Source organism: Dama dama, chromosome 25 (assembly GCF_033118175.1).
Source record: "Dama dama isolate Ldn47 chromosome 25, ASM3311817v1, whole genome shotgun sequence".
In the NCBI taxonomy this organism is placed as follows: domain Eukaryota; kingdom Metazoa; phylum Chordata; class Mammalia; order Artiodactyla; family Cervidae; genus Dama; species Dama dama.
Genome location: NC_083705.1, coordinates 20,597,368 through 20,603,367, shown reverse-complemented (window position 1 = coordinate 20,603,367; position 6,000 = coordinate 20,597,368). Strand labels below are relative to the sequence as shown.

General features: G+C 43.0%; 1 long non-coding RNA gene across 1 annotated transcript in view; it reads left to right on the top strand.

Moving 5' to 3' along the window:
* The first annotated feature begins 756 nt into the window (after nucleotides 1–756).
* Nucleotides 757–6,000, top strand: part of LOC133046561 (uncharacterized) — a 68,059-nt gene continuing 62,815 nt past the window's right edge. The window contains exon 1 of the long non-coding RNA XR_009690533.1: nucleotides 757–977. This is a non-coding gene — a long non-coding RNA (uncharacterized LOC133046561). The remainder of the gene's footprint in view (nucleotides 978–6,000) is intronic.

The following is a 6,000-nucleotide window of genomic DNA, read 5'->3' as shown; positions in this document are numbered from 1 at the left end:
CCTGAGGCCCGCACTCTCACTAGGAAGACAATCTGATCCACCTGGGTAAGACTGTCCTGCCTGATTTGAAGGACACAGCAGAGAGGGGGCGGTGTTTGCACTCTGCTTTAGTAGGTCCCAGCACCTCAATCTCTGGTGTCAGATGAAGCCCTAAGGGATTTGTCTGCATTGTGGCCACCACGGCCTCCCTATTTGAAACAAACAAGAACATCAGCCTCAATTTCAAATAGGGCTTGTTTAAAAAAAAAACAAATAACAAAAACCAGAGGAGGAGATAAAGCTGGTTCTGGAATTCCTCTCCATCCATCCATGTCTTTCTGTGCAGCTCCCCAAAGACGTTGAAACACCGCTGTAGCTACGGAAGCTCCGTCCTGAAGAAAGGACAGAATCTGTAGAGCCTGCTCTTTAGCCAGGGTGGCTAACGTAAGGGGTAAACAAAGCTTTCCCTTCTACATGAGAACTTGCCCTTTGGGTAGCTGGACAGCTATGTTGGGCTTCCCAGGTGGCTCAGTGGTAAAGAATCTACCTGCCAATTACTCTGGCAACCTCTTAAGGGTAAAATGCAAACTGTATTTCCAAGTAACATTGCTGATGATAAAAATGACCCTGACTGGTCAGTTTTATCTGGGCTGGGAGGAGCTATGAAAGACCGCGCATTCCTGCTAAGGACACGATTCTTGAGGCCTCCCTGGGTGTGGTGACTTTTATAACGAGGTATCCCTGGAGGGAATGAAAGCTACGTCCAGGGAGTTGTTATAGGAGAGGCTACTTTGAGGAGTGAGGATATTCAGCCAGGTTAGCCCACACACCTGCCAGTGTGGCTCTCGCGCCTCGAACCTGAGCCAAAGCTAGTGCGGAAGGGCTGTGCAGGCTGACATAGACTTCCACCGAGGGAGACCCTGGTGCTGACCTGCTGGCGACCTGTGGGCCTGCCCTACACTGCTCTGAGCAGACCAGTGGCGGCCTGTGATTATCATGTAAGTGTCTAGGTAAGGCCAAGAAGATCCTCTGTTGGATGATAGAGAGGGTGTAACTGACTTCCTGGTAATGTGTGACTCCCCTCAGGGCTAATTACCTTTTACAAAAGTAGACTAGAGGGTGGAGAGCATACCTGGGGTGCCCAGTGTGCCTCGCATCACCGCCCCCCCCCCCGCCCCCCGGGGCTCATTCTGGCTTCAGCACTTTTCATCCCCCCTCAAATGATAGCTGGGAAGAAAATGCTGCTGCTGCTGCTGCTAAGTCGCTTCAGTCGTGTCCGACTCTGTGCGACCCCATAGACGGCAGCCCACCAGGCTCCCCTGTCCCTGGGATTCTCCAGGCAAGAACACTGGAGTGGGTTGCCATTTCCTTCTCCAATGCATGAAAGGGAAAAGTGAAAGTGGAGTTGCTCAGTCGTGTCCGACTCTTGTGACCCCATGGACTGCAGCCTGCCAGTCTCCTCCATCCATGGGATTTTCCAGGCAAGAGTACTGGAGTGGGGTGCCATTGCCTTCTCCCAGGAAGAAAATGGGTGGTATCTAATTTTGCTTTGCATGTGCCTATCACCTAGAGCTGTTAGAACTATAAAAATCACACGGGCCTTCTACATGACCCTAAAGGCTCTAACGTAAAAATACAGGGAGCTGATAGGAGGGGTTTCCATTTTCTAAGTTTACCTGTCCCAATTATAGACTCAGTTACTGGAGAAATAACTATGGGTTTCACTGTGACTTGGACCAGGGTGGGGATTTCATTTATCACCTGTCCTCTGTACTTTCTTCTCTAATCAGACAAACAGTAATAAATGGCATTTATGATTTCTCATAGCAGCCTAAGGTCGAAGCAACTCTGTATTCCCCTTTCCCCAGTACACAGTACTGTGGTAAGTGTCCCTAGGTCACTTTGGAGAAAGATTGAGGGAGTGCTGATTGTTTATACTTGTGATGGACTGCCTGGGCTCCTCTTCAAGGAGGTGCAACCTCCCCTTCAGTGAGTGGGCTCTGGGTCTATGGATGAACTTACCTGGGAGCCAGGCAGAGGGCCTTATTTTTTCCATTGTAGTATCTAATTTCAGCTTTCTTTCTTCTAGCTCTTAAGCTTTTTTCCCCCTTATAAATAGAGCTCAGGAAACACTCCACTGTTGTCCATCCATGCTTCTGCTGCTACTTAGTCACTTCAGTCGTGTCCGACCCTGTTCGACCCCATAGATGGCAGCCCACCAGGCTCCCCTGTCCCTGGGATTCTCCAGGCAAGAACACTGGAGTGGGTTGCCATTTCCTTCTCCAATGTGTGAAAGTTAAAAGTGAAAGTGAAGTCGCTCAGTCGTGTCTGACTCCTAGTGACCTCATGGATTGCAGCCTACTAGGCTCCTCCATCCATGGGATTTTCCAGGCAAGAGTACTGGAGTGGAGTGCCATTGCCTTCTCTGTCCATCCATGCTACCCCTTGGAATACTGTGGTCTCTATCAGACATCAGCCTGTGTAAGGCTAATCAAGACTTGGGGCTTTGCTGCAGCAGTGGCTTGAGTAAGAGGTGGGGGTTGAGAGGATTTGAAATAGAACACACTTGTGTCTGATGCGCCCAGGCCTGGGCTCAAGACAGAGTCTTTTCTGGCCCAGGTGATTTCTACCTTCTGGCGTTGTGTAAGCCACTCCCCTTACGCAAGTTCAGTTCAGTAGCTCAGTCGTGTGCGACTCTTTGCGACCCCATGGACTGCAGCACGCCAGGCCTCCCTGTCCATCACCAACTCCTGGAGCTTACTCAAACTCATGTCCATCAGGTCAGTGATACCATCCAACCATCTCATCCTCTGCTGTCCTCTTCTCCTCCTGCCTTCAATCTTTCCTAGTGTCAAGGTCTTTTCCAATGAGTCAGTTCTTCCAATCAGATGGCCAAAGTATTGGAGTTTCAGCTTCAGCATCAGTCCTTCCAATGAATATTCAGGACTAATTTCCTTTAGGATGGGCTGGTTGGATCTCCTTGCAATCCAAGGGACTCTTAAGAGTCTTCTCCAACACCACAGTTCAAAAGCATCAATTCTTTGGCCCTCAGCTTTCTTTACAGTCTAACTCTCACATCTGCATATCTGAGGTTATTGATATTTCTCCCAGCAATCGTGATTACAGCTTGTTCTTCATCCAGCCTGGCATTTTGCATGATGTACTTTGCATATCAGTTAAGTAAGCAGGATGACAATATACACCCTTGACATATTCGTTTCCTGATTTGGAACCAGTCTGTTGTTCCATGTCCAATTCTAACCGTTGCTTCTTGACCTGCATACAGATTTCTCAGGGTCAGTTCAGGTGCCCTGGTATTCCCATATCTTGAAGAATTTTCCACAGTTTGTTGTGATCCACACGGTCAAAGGCTTTGGTGTAGTCAGTAAAACAGAAGTAGATGATTTTCTGGAACTCTCTTGCTTTTTCAATTCTCCATCGGATGTTGGCAATTTGATATCTGGTTCCTCTGCCTTTTCTAAATCTAGCATGAACATCTGGAAGTTCACGGTTCACATACTGTTGAAGCCTGGCTTGGAGAATTCTGAGCATTACTTTGCTAGCATGTGAGATGAGTGCAATTGTGCAGTAGTTTGTGTAAGTTGTTTCTAACCAAAGAAGATGGCAATATGGAAGGGCTATCACTCCTATGACTAGGTTACCAAAAGTGTTACTTCTGCCTTGCTGGAAAATTCTTTCTTTTGGCTTTGATGAAGCAAGTTGCTATGCTGGGGAGACCCACATGGCAAGGAACTGAGGGTGACCTCTAACTTGCTGACAGAGAATAACCGAAGGTTGCGTTCCAACAGCCCCATGGAACTGACTCCGGCAACAACCTTGTAAGTAAGCTTGGATGCAGCTCCTCCCCTGGTTGAGCTTTCACGTGAAACCCTAGCCCTCTTTGACACTTGAACTCAGCCTCGTGAGAGGCCGTGAAGCACAAGTTCAGCTGAGCCTTGCCTACACTCCTGACTCGCAGAAGTTGTGAGCTAAATAAATGTGTATTATTTTAAGCTGCCAAGTTTTACAGCATTTTTTGACTCTTTTATTTTATACGGGACTGTAGTTGACTAACCATGTTGTATTAGTTCCAGATTTACACAAAGTGACTCACTTATATGCATGTCTCTTCTTTTTCAAATTCCTTTCCCATTTAGCTGGTTACATAATATTGATCAGAGTTCCCTGTGCTATAGAGTAGGTCCTTGTTGGTTACCATTTTAATACAGGAGTGTGTACCTGGTGTTACTGGGATGACAATCTCTGTTTGCCTGTTCTAGTTTTGCATTTTAAGGTTTTAAATTTTTTTTGGAATTGATAAATAATTGGTATATAACATTATATTAGTTTCAGGTGTACAACATGATTTGTTATTTGTATACATTGCCAAATAATAACCACATAAGTCTAGTTAATATCCATTACCACACATAGTGTTTTTATTCTCATAGCTTTTAAGATCTTTTCTCTTAGAAACTTTCAAATATGCAATACAGTATTATTAACTATAGTCACTGTGCTGGACTTTACACCCCCTCACTTATATTTCTGTAGCTGAGAATTTGCATATTTTAGCTCCCTTTACCCATTTCTCCCCTCTTCCCAGTCTCCCACCTCTGGCAGCCACCAATCTGTTTTCTCTATCTATGAGCTTGGTTTATGTTTGTTTTCTAGATTCTATGTGTTAGTGAGCTCTTACAATATTTGTCTTTCCTTATCTGACTTATCTCACGTAGAAATAGCATAATACCCTGAGGCCATCCAATTTGTTGCAAATAGCAAAACTTTATTCTTTGTGGTTGAATAATATTTCTGTGTGTGTGTGACATTTTCTTTATCCCTTCATTCACTGGTGGACACTTAGGTCATTTCCTATTTTAAATAATGTTGCAATGAACATGAGGATGCATATATCTTTTCAAGTTAGTGTTTTTGTTTTGTTCAGATAAATACCCAGAAGTGGAATTGCTGGGTCATATGCTACTTCTATTTTTAAGTTTTTGATGATTTCCATACTGTTTCCCAAAATGGCTGTACCAATTTATGTTCCCACCAACAGTACACAAGGGTTCCCTTTTTCCTGTGTTCTCACCAGCACTTATTATTTTTGTCTTTTTGATAATAACCATTCTAACAGATAAAGGGGATAGATATTTTACTATGGTTTTGACGTGCATGTCCCTGATATAGTTAGTGATGTTGAGTGTCTTTTTATGTACATGTTGGCCATCTGTATGTCTTCTTTGGAAAAATATCTATTAATATTTGGATCTTCTGCTTATTTTAAAGTTGGATGGTATGCTTTTTTGCTGTTGAATTGTATGAATTTCTCATACAATATTTTGAGTATTGTATGAGGATATTTTGAATATACAATATCTTGAATATTAACTTCTTATCAGACATATAATTTGCAGATGTTTTCTCTTATTCAGTAGATTGTGTTTTCATTTGGTCAATGATTTCCTTTGCTGTGCAGAAACTTTTTGGTTTGATGTATTACCACTTGTTTATTTTTGCTTTTGGTGTCAGATAAATCATTGCCAAGACCACTGACAAGCTTACTGAATATGTTCTTTAAATTTTAGGGCAGTTTGTTGCTAGGATGACCAAAAATCTGAGTTTGCCTGGGATTGTTCTAGTTTGAGTACTGAAAATTATGAGTTTCAGTAAAATCCACAGTCCTGGACAAACCAAGATGATTAATAGCTGTATTTGTGATACAGCAATAGATAATTAATACACTTTTGAGTCTTTAATATATATTCCTGGAAGTGGAATTTTTGAGGTCTAAGTGGTAAATTCATCTGGACTTGTGTTACATATTTGCAAATTCTCCTTTGTAGGGATTGTAACATTTCACACTCCCATCTGTAATATAAGAGTGCTTATTCCTCCATGCTGTCCTAACAGTTTGTTCTAATTATCTTTTTTTTGATAATTAAATTAATGTTTGATTTTATGTGTAACTGTAAGCTGACTCAAACTAGAATTAAAAAGTACATTTAAACAGTAACAATT